The sequence below is a fragment of the Podarcis muralis genome, chromosome 7 (genome assembly GCF_964188315.1).
Source record: "Podarcis muralis chromosome 7, rPodMur119.hap1.1, whole genome shotgun sequence".
Classification (NCBI taxonomy): Eukaryota; Metazoa; Chordata; class Lepidosauria; order Squamata; family Lacertidae; genus Podarcis; species Podarcis muralis.
In genome coordinates this window covers 15,188,496-15,204,066 of record NC_135661.1, presented here as the reverse complement: position 1 = coordinate 15,204,066, position 15,571 = coordinate 15,188,496, and the positions used below count along the sequence as shown (strand labels likewise).

The window sequence follows — 15,571 nt, the reverse complement described above, 5'->3', positions numbered from 1 at the left end:
AGAATACCAAGATGGAGATGTTCAAGAGAATCCAGAAAACGAAAAATACTTAATGGGAGAAGCCAATAGAAAAGGAAGATAAATGAAGGAATATGAAGGGGGAGCTCGATTTCGCTTTCAAACTAGTCTTTGGATGAAAAGAAGGAGCACATGGATACGAGGTCTACTTCAAGTAGAGGAAAAATGAGCAGGGAAAATAGAAGGCATTTCTTTCACGCGGCAACTAGAAAAGTCATTTCCTGACAAGAAAGTTGGGGTTTTTTGTTGCTGAAGCTAGAAATGTGCATGTGGAGAAAAAAGAAAGAAGACAGGGAGAGGACAAAACCACGCCTTCTAATTTCATTTTGGCTCAGGTTGCCTTGGACGGAGAGAGAGAAAGGTAAGTTGAAAACTTGCTGGAAAAGCAAAGAAAGCATTTTGAGGATGAAGCGGCTGATGGCGACTGGAGAGGGACTGCTCAGGGACACGGCAAGTCCAGGATCCTGTGGGAAAGTGCTTTCTCTGAGGGAAGTTGCTGAGAGTGGCTAGAGGGGTGGATTAGGACCTGGGAGACTAGAGTTCAAATCCTCCCTCTGCCATGAAGCAGCTCTCTATCTCTCAGCCTAACCTACCTCACAGGGTTGTTGTGAGGATCAAATGAGGAAGCAGACTAGAAGATCAACTCCACTCAGCCTTTCCAGCAGAACCTGCAAGATTACGAGAAGAGATGGGAAAGGGAGCTCCAAAGGTAACTATGGAACAGGCCAGGCAAAATTACCCCTCATGCGTGACGTGGCTCTCTGGCGGTAATACCCAAGGTATGGGGATTTGATCTTCTTTTTTTGCTACATAGTTCAAGCAACACAAAGCGTTGACTCTCTGCAAAAAACCCTGGATCCTCCAGCACTGAAGGTAATAGGTTTGAAATACCCAATTTAAAACCCGATCTAGCAGTCAGCTTCCTTTGCCAGTAACTTTGCAGCCGGAAACTAGCGTTGCAGTTGAAGGAAGGTAACTATTCAATACTTTTCAGAGGTGGCGACGGCTTGTGGCAAGCCCCTTTGCGCCCTGTTACCATAAAGGATGCTTCTGTACATGCTCATCTTAAAATGGAGCCTTCAACTCTGGAAGATGTTATAGAGCTGCACTGAAAGGCCTGGCCTTTCTTCCAGCAGCAATGACCAGATGGCAGAATAAATGGGAAACGGACGTCAAAAGGTAACTATGCAACAGGGCAGGACAAACTATCACCAATATGTGATGTGGCTGTGGGAGTAATCACTCTAAAATCAGGGCCTAGGATTTCATTGACAAATGCATCAAGGGGTGGATTCTGCTGCATCCCCCAGCGCTCCATGTGCGTCCCTCCCCAAGCCGCACGCTCGGTGGAAGAGGACGACCATCCCAGATCGAAGGAGGGTACCCTTCTTCGGTCAAGGGTATGCGATAGTTGCGCTCCCCTGCTAGAACCTGCAAACCTTTGGCTAAGCATCTTCCAAGAACACCATTTGAGACATAGTGCATCATTGCCTTACTTGGATGTGTCTGGAGTCTTGGAAGCTGGACTACCCTACGTTCTCCTACAAATGGACCTTCAGGGGTTTGCAGCTTCGAGCAGGGCAGCCGAGCTCTCGTATACCCTTGACTGAAGAAGGGTACACTCCTTCGATCTGGGATGGTCGTCCTCTTCCACCGAGCGCGCAGCTTCGGGAGGGACACACATGGCAACTAGAAAGTCCTCTTGAATTTGAAGAGGCGGTGACAGGCTCCGATACCTCCCAAGTCAAGCCAAAACGCTACATCACAATGATAGCAGTGATATAGATGGAGACATTCTGCCTGAAGGACATCTAGGTGAGTATCCCTTGCTTGGTTGGGAAGAAAATTTGTATTGTGTTCCTTCTGCAACTTTTTCTGCTAAGACTCTTTCAGGTGGCGGGGACCGAGTCATCAGAAGAGGCCCTATTCGCTGTCACCACAATGAAGCTCACCTGCAGGTAGGAGAACACATCTTCTCTTCTTCCAGCTTCTCTTTTCTTCCGGATTTGCAGAGCTCACTGTATCTGAAGCAGATCTGTTCAGTTGAGGAGAAAGAAGATGCAATGTGAGGAAGAGCTCTTGATACATCAAGAAAAACCCTGCAGTGAGACTCACCAGCATCAGGACAGTGCTGCTTGAGGTAAATTCACGTTCCACCACCCAGTTGGTTTCTTTTTATTCAGGCAATGTTTTTTTGGATTGCTCTCCCGTTTTTCCCATTTTCCTTTCTGGTTTTCTCTTCCCAGTTCTCTCCAGAGATCCTGCAACGCTCAAATGAAATGAACACTCTTCCAAAAAACAAGACACTCTTTTCTGGAGGATTGGTGGAAGGCGGCTGGGGACAAGCTAGTGACTCTAGATTGCAACGCAACAGAAGGAGCTGCCAGCCACATGAAGTCACACAACACTCAGATGAAGCCACCTCTTCCTGCAGAGTCACAGAAGTCGCGGTGGACGTCTTTTACAAACAAACAAGCAAACCAAGAATCAAAAAACTCTTTCCATGGAATTGGTGTGGTGGGGCTGGGGAGAAACTAGGAACTGTGGATTGCTTTTCACACCCCAAGAGAAGGAACTGCCGGGCACACGAAGGCACCCTTCAAACGGACAAACTCAGAAGAATACCAAGATGGAGATGTTCAAGAGAATCCAGAAAACGAAAAATACTTCATGGGAAAAGCCAATAGAAAAGGAAGATAAATGAAGGAATATGAAGGGGGAGCTCAAGTTTGATTTACCTTTCAAACTAGTCTTTGGATGAAAAGAAGGAGCACATGGATACGAGGTCTACTTCAAGCAGAGGGAAAATGAGCAGGGAAAATAGAAGGCATTTCTTTCACAAAGCAACTAGAGAAGTCATTTCCTGGCAAGAAAGTTGGGATTTTTGGTTTCTGAAGCTAGAAATGTGCATGTGGAGAAAAAAGAAAGAAGACAGGAGAGGACAAAACCACGCCTTCTAATTTCTTGTTGGCTCAGGTTGCCTTGGACGGAGAGAGAGAAAGGTAAGTTGAAAACTTGCTGGAAAGGCAAAGAAAGCATTTTGAGGATGAAGCTGCTGATGGCGACTGGAGAGGGACTGCTCAGGGACACGGCAAGTCCAGGATCCTGTGGGAAAATGCTTTCTCTGAGGGAAGTTGCTGAGAGTGGCTAGAGGGGTGGATTAGGACCTGGGAGACTAGAGTTCAAATCCTCCCTCTGCCATGAAGCAGCTCTCTATCTCTCAGCCTAACCTACCTCACAGGGTTGTTGTGAGGATCAAATGAGGAAGCAGACTAGAAGATCAACTCCTCTACGCCTTTCCAGCAGAACCTGGAAGATTACGAGAAGAGATGGGAAAGGGAGCTCCAAAGGTAACTATGGAACAGGCCAGGCAAAATTACCCCTCATGCGTGACGTGGCTCTCTGGCAGTAATACCCAAGGTTTGGGGATTTGATCTTCTTTTTTTCTACATAATTCAGGCAACAGAAAGTGTTGACTCTCTGCAAAAAACCCTGGATCCTCCAGCACTGAAGGTAATAGGTTTGAAATACCCAATTTAAAACCCGATCTAGCAGTCAGCTTCCTTTGCCAGTAACTTTGCAGCCGGAAACTAGCGTTGCAGTTGAAGGAAGGTAACTATTCAATACTTTTCAGAGGTGGCGACGGCTTGTGGCAAGCCCCTTTGCGCCCTGTTACCATAAACGATTCTTCTGTATATGCTCATCTTAAAATGGAGCCTTCAACTCTGGAAGATGTGTCTCCTATGCGTCCTGCAAGTGGAGGATTCCAGTGGAGGTAGAACGAAAGCTAGGAGGTTAGAGCTGTACTGAAAGGCCTGGCCTTTCTTCCAGCAGCAATGACCAGATGACAGAATAAATGGCAAACGGACGTCAAAAGGTAACTATGCAACAGGGCAGGCCAAACTATCACCAATATGTGATGTGGCTGTGGGAGTAATCACTCTAAAATCAGGGCCTAGGATTTCATTGACAAATGTATTAAGGGATGGATTCTGCTGCATCCCTCAGCGCTCCATGTGCGTCCCTCCCCAAGCGGCGCACTCAGTGGAAGAGGACGACCATCCCAGATCGAAGGAGGGTACCCTTCTTCGGTCAAGGGTATGCGATAGTTGCGCTCCCCTGCTAGAACCTGCAAACCTTTGGCTAAGCATCTTCCAAGAACACCATTTGAGACATAGTGCATCATTGCCTTACTTGGATGTGTCTGGAGTCTTGGAAGCTGGACTACCCTACGTTCTCCTACAAATGGACCTTCAGGGGTTTGCAGCTTCGAGCAGGGCAGCCCAGCTCTCGTATACCCTTGACTGAAGAAGGGTACACTCCTTCGATCTGGGATGGTCGTCCTCTTCCACCGAGCGCGCAGCTTCGGGAGGGACACACATGGCAACTAGAAAGTCCTCTTGAATTTGAAGAGGCGTTGACAGGCTCCGATACCTCCCAAGTCAAGCCAAAACGCTTCATCACAATGATAGCAGCGATATAGATGGAGACATTCTGCCTGAAGGACATCTAGGTGAGTATCCCTTGCTTGGTTGGGAAGAAAATTTGTATTGTGTTCCTTCTGCAACTTTTTGTGCTAAGCCTCTTTCAGGTGGCGGTGACCGAGGCGTCAGAAGAGGCCCTATTCGGTGTCACCACAATGAAGCTCACCTGAAGGTAGGAGAACACTTCTTCTTTTCTTCCAGCTTCTCTTTTCTTCCGGATTCGCAGAGCTCACTGTATCTGAAGCAGATCTGTTCAGTTGACGAGAAAGAAGATTCAATGTGAGGAAGAGCTCTTGATACATCAAGAAAAACCCTGCAGTGAGACTCACCAGCATCAGGACAGTGCTGCTTGAGGTAAATTCACGTTCCACCACCCCGTTGGTTTCTTTTTATTCAGGCAATGTTTTGTTTTTTTTATTGGTCTCCCGTTTTTCCCATTTTCCTTTCTGGTTTTCTCTTTCCAGTTCTCTCCAAAGATCCTGCAACGCTCAAATGAAATGAACGCTCTTCCAAAAAACAAGACACTCTTTTCTGGAGGATTGGTGGAAGGCGGCTGGGGACAAGCTAGTGACTCTAGATTGCAACGCAACAGAAGGAGCTGCCAGCCACATGAAGTCACACAACCCTCAGATGAAGCCACCTCTTCCTGCAGAGTCACAGAAGTCGCGGTGGACGTCTTTTACAAACAAACAAGCAAACCAAGAATCAAAAAACTCTTTCCATGGAATTGGTGTGGTGGGGCTGGGGAGAAACTAGGAACTGTGGATTGCTTTTCACACCCCAAGAGAAGGAACTGCCGGGCACACGAAGGCACCCTTCAAACGGACAAACTCAGAAGAATACCAAGATGGAGATGTTCAAGAGAATCCAGAAAACGAAAAATACTTAATGGGAAAAGCCAATAGAAAGGGAAGATAAATGAAGGAATATGAAGGGGGAGCTCAAGTTTGATTTACCTTTCAAACTAGTCTTTGGATGAAAAGAAGGAGCACATGGATACGAGGTCTACTTCCAGCAGAGGGAAAATGAGCAGGGAAAATAGAAGGCATTTCTTTCACAAGGCAACTAGAGAAGTCATTTCCTGGCAAGAAAGTTGGGATTTTTGGTTGCTGAAGCTAGAAATGTGCATGTGGAGAAAAAAGAAAGAAGACAGGAGAGGACAAAACCACGCCTTCTAATTTCTTGTTGGCTCAGGTTGCCTTGGACGGAGAGAGAGAAAGGTAAGTTGAAAACTTGCTGGAAAGGCAAAGAAAGCATTTTGATGATGAAGCTGCTGATGGCGACTGGAGAGGGACTGCTCAGGGACACGGCAAGTCCAGGATCCTGTGGGAAAGTGCTTTCTCTGAGGGAAGTTGCTGAGAGTGGCTAGAGGGGTGGATTAGGACCTGGGAGACTAGAGTTCAAATCCTCCCTCTGCCATGAAGCAGCTCTCTATCTCTCAGCCTAACCTACCTCACAGGGGTGTTGTGAGGATCAAATGAGGAAGCAGACTAGAAGATCAACTCCACTACGCCTTTCCAGCAGAACCTGCAAGATTACGAGAAGAGATGGGAAAGGGAGCTCCAAAGGTAACTATGGAACAGGCCAGGCAAAATTACCCCTCATGCGTGACGTGGCTCTCTGGCAGTAATACCCAAGGTTTGGGGATTTGATCTTCTTTTTTTGCTACATAGTTCAGGCAACAGAAAGTGTTGACTCTCTGCAAAAAACCCTGGATCCTCCAGCACTGAAGGTAATAGGTTTGAAATACCCAATTTAAAACCCGATCTAGCAGTCAGCTTCCTTTGCCAGTAACTTTGCAGCCGGAAACTAGCGTTGCAGTTGAAGGAAGGTAACTATTCAATACTTTTCAGAGGTGGCGACGGCTTGTGGCAAGCCCCTTTGCGCCCTGTTACCATAAAGGATTCTTCTGTATATGCTCATCTTAAAATGGAGCCTTCAACTCTGGAAGATGTGTCTCCAATGCGTCCTGCAAGTGGAGGATTCCAGTGGAGGTAGAACGAAAGCTAGGGGGTTAGAGCTGTACTGAAAGGCCTGGCCTTTCTTCCAGCAGCAATGACCAGATGACAGAATAAATGGCAAACGGACGTCAAAAGGTAACTATGCAACAGGGCAGGCCAAACTATCACCAATATGTGATGTGGCTGTGGGAGTAATCACTCTAAAATCAGGGCCTAGGATTTCATTGACAAATGCATTAAGGGGTGGATTCTGCTGCATCCCTCAGCGCTCCATGTGCGTCCCTCCCCAAGCGGTGCGCTCGGTGGAAGAGGACAACCATCCCAGATCGAAGGAGGGTACCCTTCTTCGGTCAAGGGTATGCAATAGTTGCGCTCCCCTGCTGGAACCTGCAAACTTTTGGCTAAGCATCTTCCAAGAATACCATTTGAGACATAGTGCATCATTGCCTTACTTGGATGTGTCTGGAGTCTTGGAAGCTGGACTACCCTACGTTCTCCTACAAATGGACCTTCAGGGGTTTGCAGCTTCGAGTAGGGCAGCCCAGCTCTCGTATACCCTTGACTGAAGAAGGGTACACTCCTTCGATCTGGGATGGTCGTCCTCTTCCACCGAGCGCGCAGCTTCGGGAGGGACACACATGGCAACTAGAAAGTCCTCTTGAATTTGAAGAGGCGGTGACAGGCTCCGATACCTCCCAAGTCAAGCCAAAACGCTACATCACAATGATAGCAGCGATATAGATGGAGACATTCTGCCTGAAGGACATCTAGGTGAGTATCCCTTGCTTGGTTGGGAAGAAAATTTGTATTGTGTTCCTTCTGCAACTTTTTGTGCTAAGACTCTTTCAGGTGGCGGTGACCGAGTCGTCAGAAGAGGCCCTATTCGGTGTCACCACAATGAAGCTCACCTGCAGGTAGGAGAACGCTTCTTCTTTTCTTCCAGTTTCTCTTTTCTTCCGGATTCGTAGAGCTCACTGTATCTGAAGCAGATCTGTTCAGTTGACGAGAAAGAAGATGCAATGTGAGGAAGAGCTCTTGATACATCAAGAAAAACCCTGCAGTGAGACTCACCAGCATCAGGACAGTGCTGCTTGAGGTAAATTCACGTTCCACCACCCCGTTGGATTCTTTTTATTCAGGCAATGTTTTTTTTTTATTGGTCTCCCGTTTTTCCCATTTTCCTTTCTGGTTTTCTCTTCCCAGTTCTCTCCAAAGATCCTGCAACGCTCAAATGAAATGAACGCTCTTCCAAAAAACAAGACACTCTTTTCTGGAGGATTGGTGGAAGGCGGCTGGGGACAAGCTAGTGACTCTAGATCGCAACGCAACAGAAGGAGCTGCCAGACCCATGAAGTCACACAACACTCAGATGAAGCCACCTCTTCCTGCAGAGTCACAGAAGCCACGGTGGACGTCTTTTACAAATAAACAAGCAACCCAAGAATCAAAAAACTCTTTCCATGGAATTGGTGTGGTGGGGCTGGGGAGAAACTAGGAACTGTGGATTGCTTTTCACACCCCAAGAGAAGGAACTGCCGGGCACACGAAGGCACCCTTCAAACGGACAAACTCAGAAGAATACCAAGATGGAGATGTTCAAGAGAATCCAGAAAACGAAAAATACTTAATGGGAAAAGCCAATAGAAAAGGAAGATAAATGAAGGAATATGAAGGGGGAGCTCAAGTTTGATTTACCTTTCAAACTAGTCTTTGGATGAAAAGAAGGAGCACATGGATACGAGGTCTACTTCAAGCAGAGAGAAAATGAGCAGGGAAAATAGAAGGCATTTCTTTCACAAGGCAACTAGAGAAGTCATTTCCTGGCAAGAAAGTTGGGGTTTTTGGTTGCTGAAGCTAGAAATGTGCATGTGGAGAAAAAAGAAAGAAGACAGGGAGAGGACAAAACCACGCCTTCTAATTTCATGTTGGCTCAGGTTGCCTTGTACGGAGAGAGAGAAAGGCAAGTTGAAAACTTGCTGGAAAGGCAAAGAAAGCATTTTGAGGATGAAGCTGCTGATGGCGACCGGAGAGGGACTGCTCAGGGACACGGCAAGTCCAGGATCCTGTGGGAAAGTGCTTTCTCTGAGGGCAATGACCAGATGACAGAATAAATGGGAAACGGACGTCAAAAGGTAACTATGCAACAGGGCAGGCCAAACTATCACCAATATGTGATGTGGCTGTGGGAGTAATCACTCTAAAATCAGGGCCTAGGATTTCATTGACACATGCATCAAGGGGTGGATTCTGCTGCATCCCTCAGCGCTCCATGTGCATCCCTCCCCAAGCGGCGCACTCGGTGGAAGAGGACGACCATCCCAGATCGAAGGAGGGTACCCTTCTTCGGTCAAGGGTATGCGATAGTTGCGCTCCCCTGCTAGAACCTGCAAACCTTTGGCTAAGCATCTTCCAAGAACACCATTTGAGACATCGTGTGTCATTGCCTTACTTGGATGTGTCTGGAGTCTTGGAAGCTGGACTGCCCTACGTTCTCCTACAAATGGACCTTCAGGGGTTTGCAGCTTCGAGCAGGGCAGCCCAGCTCTCGTATACCCTTGACTGAAGAAGGGTACACTCCTTCGATCTGGGATGGTCGTCCTCTTCCACCGAGCGCGCAGCTTCGGGAGGGACACACATGGCAACTAGAAAGTCCTCTTGAATTTGAAGAGGCGGTGACAGGCTCAGATACCTCCCAAGTCAAGCCAAAACGCTACATCACAATGATAGCAGCGATATAGATGGAGACATTCTGCCTGAAGGACATCTAGGTGAGTATCCCTTGCTTGGTTGGGAAGAAAATTTGTATTGTGTTCCTTCTGCAACTTTTTGTGCTAAGACTCTTTCAGGTGGGGGTGACCGAGTCGTCAGAAGAGGCCCTATTCGGTGTCACCACAATGAAGCTCACCTGCAGGTAGGAGAACGCTTCTTCTTTTCTTCCAGCTTCTCTTTTCTTCCGGATTTGCAGAGCTCACTGTATCTGAAGCAGATATGTTCAGTTGACGAGAAAGAAGATTCAATTTGAGGAAGAGCTCTTGATACATCAAGAAAAACCCTGCAGTGAGACTCACCAGCATCAGGACAGTGCTGCTTGAGGTAAATTCACGTTCCACCACCCCGTTGGTTTCTTTTTATTCAGGCAATGTCACACAACACTCAGATGAAGCCACCTCTTCCTGCAGAGTCACAGAAGTCGCGGTGGACGTCTTTTACAAACAAACAAGCAAACCAAGAATCAAAAAACTCTTTCCATGGAATTGGTGTGGTGGGGCTGGGGAGAAACTAGGAACTGTGGATTGCTTTTCACACCCCAAGAGAAGGAACTGCCGGGCACACGAAGGCACCCTTCAAACGGACAAACTCAGAAGAATACCAAGATGGAGATGTTAAAGAGAATCCAGAAAACGAAAAATACTTAATGGGAAAAGCCAATAGAAAAGGAAGATAAATGAAGGAATATGAAGGGGGAGCTCAAGTTTGATTTACCTTTCAAACTGGTCTTTGGAGGAAAAGAAGGAGCACATGGATACGAGGTCTCCTTCAAGCAAAGGGAAAATGAGCAGGGAAAATAGAAGGCATTTCTTTCACAAGGCAACTAGAGAAGTCATTTCCTGGCAAGAAAGTTGGGGTTTTTGGTTGCTGAAGCTAGAAATGTGCATGTGGAGAAAAAAGAAAGAAGACAGGGAGAGGACAAAACCACGCCTTCTAATTTCTTGTTGGCTCAGGTTGCCTTGGACGGAGAGAGAGAAAGGGAAGTTGAAAACTTGCTGGAAAGGCAAAGAAAGCATTTTGAGGATGAAGCTGCTGATGGCGACTGGAGAGGGACTGCTCAGGGACACGGCAAGTCCAGGATCCTGTGGGAAAGTTCTTTCTCTGAGGGAAGTTGCTGAGAGTGGCTAGAGGGGTGGATTAGGACCTGGGAGACTAGAGTTCAAATCCTCCCTCTGCCATGAAGCAGCTCTCTATCTCTCAGCCTAACCTACCTCACAGGGTTGCTGTGAGGATCAAATGAGGAAGCAGACTAGAAGATCAACTCCACTCAGCCTTTCCAGCAGAACCTGCAAGATTACGAGAAGAGATGGGAAAGGGAGCTCCAAAGGTAACTATGGAACAGGCCAGGCAAAATTACCCCTCATGCGTGACGTGGCTCTCTGGCAGTAATACCCAAGGTTTGGGGATTTGATCTTCTTTTTTTGCTACATAGTTCAGGCAACACAAAGTGTTGACTCTCTGCAAAAAACCCTGGATCCTCCAGCACTGAAGGTAATAGGTTTGAAATACCCATTTTAAAACCCGATCTAGCAGTCAGCTTCCTTTGCCAGTAACTTTGCAGCCGGAAACTAGCGTTGCAGTTGAAGGAAGGTAACTATTCAATACTTTTCAGAGGTGGTGACGGCTTGTGGCAAGCCCCTTTGCGCCCTGTTACCATAAACGATTCTTCTGTATATGCTCATCTTAAAATGGAGCCTTCAACTCTGGAAGATGTGTCTCCAATGCGTCCTGCAAGTGGAGGATTCCAGTGGAGGTAGAACGAAAGCTAGGAGGTTAGAGCTGTACTGAAAGGCCTGGCCTTTCTTCCAGCAGCAATGACCAGATGACAGAATAAATGGCAAACGGACGTCAAAAGGTAACTATGCAACAGGGCAGGCCAAACTATCACCAATATGTGATGTGGCTGTGGGAGTAATCATTCTAAAATCAGGGCCTAGGATTTCATTGACAAATGTATTAAGGGATGGATTCTGCTGCATCCCTCAGCGCTCCATGTGTGTCCCTCCCCAAGCGGCGCGCTCGGTGGAAGAGGACAACCATCCCAGATCGAAGGAGGGTACCCTTCTTCGGTCAAGGGTATGCGATAGTTGCGCTCCCCGGCTAGAACCTGCAAACTTTTGGCTAAGCATCTTCCAAGAACACCATTTGAGACATCGTGTGTCATTGCCTTACTTGGATGTGTCTGGAGTCTTGGAAGCTGGACTACCCTACGTTCTCCTACAAATGGACCTTCAGGGGTTTGCAGCTTCGAGCAGGGCAGCACAGCTCTCGTATACCCTTGACTGAAGAAGGGTACACTCCTTCGATCTGGGATGGTCGTCCTCTTCCACCGAGCACGCAGCTTTGGGAGGGACACACATGGTAACTAGAAAGTCCTCTTGAATTTGAAGAGGCGGTGACAGGCTCCAATACCTCCCAAGTCAAGCCATGTTACCATAAAGGATTCTTCTGTATATGCTCATCTTAAAATGACATCCCAATGATAGCAGCGATATAGATGGAGACATTCTGCCTGAAGGACATCTAGGTGAGTATCCCTTGCTTGGTTGGGAAGAAAATTTGCATTGTGTTCCTTCTGCAACTTTTTGTGCTAAGACTCTTTCAGGTGGCGGTGACCGAGTCATCAGAAGAGGCCCTATTTGGTGTCACCACAATGAAGCTCACCTGCAGGTAGGAGAACACTTCTTCTTTTCTTCCAGCTTCTCTTTTCTTGCGGATTTGCAGAGCTCACTGTATCTGAAGCAGATCTGTTCAGTTGACGAGAAAGAAGATGCAATGTGAGGAAGAGCTCTTGATACATCAAGAAAAACCCTGCAGTGAGACTCACCAGCATCAGGACAGTGCTGCTTGAGGTAAATTCACGTTCCACCACCCCGTTGGTTTCTTTTTATTCAGGCAATGTTTTTTTGCATTGGTCTCCCGTTTTTCCCATTTTCCTTTCTGGTTTTCTCTTCCCAGTTTTCTCCAGAGATCCTGCAACGCTCAAATGAAATGAACGCTCTTCCAAAAAACAAGACACTCCTTTCTGGAGGATTGGTGGAAGGCGGCTGGGGACAAGCTAGTGACTCTAGATCGCAACACAACAGAAGGAGCTGCCAGACCCATTATGTCACAGAAAACTCAGATGAAGCCACCTCTTCCTGTAGAGTCACAGAAGTCATAGTGGACGTCTTTTACAAACAAACAAGCAAACCAAGAATCAAAAAACTCTTTCCATGGAATTGGTGTGGTGGGGCTGGGGAGAAACTAGGAACTGTGGATTGCTTTTCACACCCCAAGAGAAGGAACTGCCGGGCACACGAAGGCACCCTTCAAACGGACAAACTCAGAAGAATACCAAGATGGAGATGTTCAAGAGAATCCAGAAAATGAAAAATACTTCATGGGAAAAGCCAATAGAAAAGGAAGATAAATGAAGGACTACGAAGGGGGAGCTCAAGTTTGATTTACCTTTCAAACTAGTCTTTGGATGAAAAGAAGGAGCACATGGATACGAGGTCTACTTCAAGCAGAGGGAAAATGAGCAGGGAAAATAGAAGGCATTTCTTTCACGAGGCAACTAGAGAAGTCATTTCCTGGCAAGAAAGTTGGGGTTTTTTGTTGCTGAAGCTAGAAATGTGCATGTGGAGAAAAAAGAAAGAAGACAGGGAGAGGACAAAACCACGCCTTCTATTTTCTTGTTGGCTCAGGTTGCCTTGGACGGAGAGAGAGAAAGGTAAGTTGAAAACTTGCTGGAAAGGCAAAGAAAGCATTTTGAGGATGAAGCTGTGGTGGCGACTGGAGAGGGACTGCTCAGGGACACGGCAAGTCCAGGATCCTGTGGGAAAGTGCTTTCTCTGAGGGAAGTTGCTGAGAGCGGCTAGAGGGGTGGATTAGGACCTGGGAGACTAGAGTTCAAATCCTCCCTCTGCCATGAAGCAGCTCTCTATCTCTCAGCCTAACCTACCTCACAGGGTTGTTGTGAGGATCAAATGAGGAAGCAGACTAGAAGATCAACTCCACTAAGCCTTTCCAGCAGAACCTGCAAGATTACGAGAAGAGATGGGAAAGGGAGCTCCAAAGGTAACTATGGAACAGGCCAGGCAAAATTACCCCTCATGCGTGACGTGGCTCTCTGGCAGTAATACCCAAGGTTTGGGGATTTGATCTTCTTTTTTTGCTACATAGTTCAGGCAACACAAAGCGTTGACTCTCTGCAAAAAACCCTGGATCCTCCAGCACTGAAGGTAATAGGTTTGAAATACCCATTTTAAAACCCGATCTAGCAGTCAGCTTCCTTTGCCAGTAACTTTGCAGCCGGAAATCAGCGTTGCAGTTGAAGGAAGGTAACTATTCAATACTTTTCAGAGGTGGCGACGGCTTGTGGCAAGCCCCTTTGCGCCCTGTTACCATAAACGATTCTTCTGCATATGCTCATCTTAAAATGGAGCCTTCAACTCTGGAAGATGTGTCTCCAATGCGTCCTGCAAGTGGAGGATTCCAGTGGAGGTAGAACGAATGCTAGGAGGTTAGTGCTGTATTGAAAGGCCTGGCCTTTCTTCCCGCAGCAATGACCAGATGACAGAATAAATGGGAAACGGACGTCAAAAGGTAACCATGCAACAGGGCAGGCCATCACCAATATGTGATGTGGCTGTGGGAGTCATCACTCTAAAATAGGGCCTAGGATTTCATTGACAAATGCATTAAGGGATGGATTCTGCTGCATCCCTCAGCGCTCCATGTGCGTCCCTCCCCAAGCGGCGCGCTCGGTGGAAGAGTACAACCATCCCAGATCGAAGGAGGGTACCCTTCTTCGGTCAAGGGTATGCGATAGTTGCGCTCCCCTGCTAGAACCTGCAAACCTTTGGCTAAGCATCTTCCAAGAACACCATTTGAGACATAGTGCGTCATTGCCTTACTTGGATGTGTCTGGAGTCTTGGAAGCTGGACTACCCTACGTTCTCCTACAAATGGACCTTCAGGGGTTTGCAGCTTCGAGCAGGGCAGCACAGCTCTCGTATACCCTTGACTGAAGAAGGGTACACTCCTTCGATCTGGGATGGTCGGCCTCTTCCACCGAGCGCGCAGCTTCGGGAGGGACCCACATGGTAACTAGAAAGTCCTCTTGAATTTGAAGAGGCGGTGACAGGCTCCGATACCTCCCAAGTCAAGCCAAAACGCTACATCCCAATGATAGCAGCGATATAGATGGAGACATTCTGCCTGAAGGACATCTAGGTGAGTATCCCTTGCTTGGTTGGGAAGAAAATTTGTATTGTGTTCCTTCTGCAACTTTTTGTGCTAAGACTCTTTCAGGTGGCGGTGACCGAGTCGTCAGAAGAGGCCCTATTCGGTGTCACCACAATGAAGCTCACCTGCAGGTAGGAGAACACTTCTTCTTTTCTTCCAGCTTCTCTTTTCTTCTGGATTTGCATAGCTCACTGTATCTGAAGCAGATCTGTTCAGTTGACGAGAAAGAAGATGCAATGTGAGGAAGAGCTCTTGATACATCAAGAAAAACCCTGCAGTGAGACTCACCAGCATCAGGACAGTGCTGCTTGAGGTAAATTCACGTTCCACCACCCCGTTGGTTTCTTTTTATTCAAGCAATGTGTTTTTTTTATTGGTCTCCCGTTTTTCCCATTTTCCTTTCTGGTTTTCTCTTCCCAGTTCTCTCCAGAGATCCTGCAACACTCAAATGAAATGAACGCTCTTCCAAAAAACAAGACACTCTTTTCTGGAGGATTGGTGGAAGGCGGCTGGGGACAAGCTAGTGACTGTAGATCGCAATGCAACAGAAGGAGCTGCCAGACCCATGAAGTCACACAACACTCAGATGAAGCCACCTCTTCCTGCAGAGTCACAGAAGTCACGGTGGACGTCTTTTACAAACAAACAAGCAAACCAAGAATCAAAAAACTCTTTCCATGGAATTGGTGTGGTGGGGCTGGGGAGAAACTAGGAACTGTGGATTGCTTTTCACACCCCAAGAGAAGGAACTGCCGGGCACACGAAGGCACCCTTCAAACGGACAAACTCAGAAGAATACCAAGATGGAGATGTTAAAGAGAATCCAGAAAATGAAAAATACTTAATGGGAAAAGCCAATAGAAAAGGAAGATAAATGAAGGAATATGAAGGGGGAGCTCAAGTTTGATTTACCTTTCAAACTAGTCTTTGGATGAAAAGAAGGAGCACATGGATACGAGGTCTACTTCAAGCAGAGTAAAAATGAGCAGGGAAAATAGAAGGCATTTCTTTCACGAGGCAACTAGAGAAGTCATTTCCTGACAAGAAAGTTTTTTTTTGTTTTGTTACTGAAGCTAAAAATGTGCATGTGGAAAAAAAAGAAAGAAG

General features: G+C 47.0%; 1 protein-coding gene across 1 annotated transcript in view; it reads right to left on the bottom strand.

Annotated features, from left to right (window-relative positions):
* FER1L5 (fer-1 like family member 5) overlaps positions 1-15,267 on the bottom strand; it is a 103,462-nt gene extending 88,195 nt beyond the window's left edge. Inside the window, exons 1-2 of the mRNA XM_077930949.1 lie at positions 14,590-15,267; positions 11,897-11,979 (exon numbers count right to left, since the gene is read on the bottom strand). The gene's annotated coding sequence lies outside the window, so the exon portion shown is untranslated. The remainder of the gene's footprint in view (positions 1-11,896; positions 11,980-14,589) is intronic.
* Between the last annotated feature and the right edge of the window lie 304 nt (positions 15,268-15,571).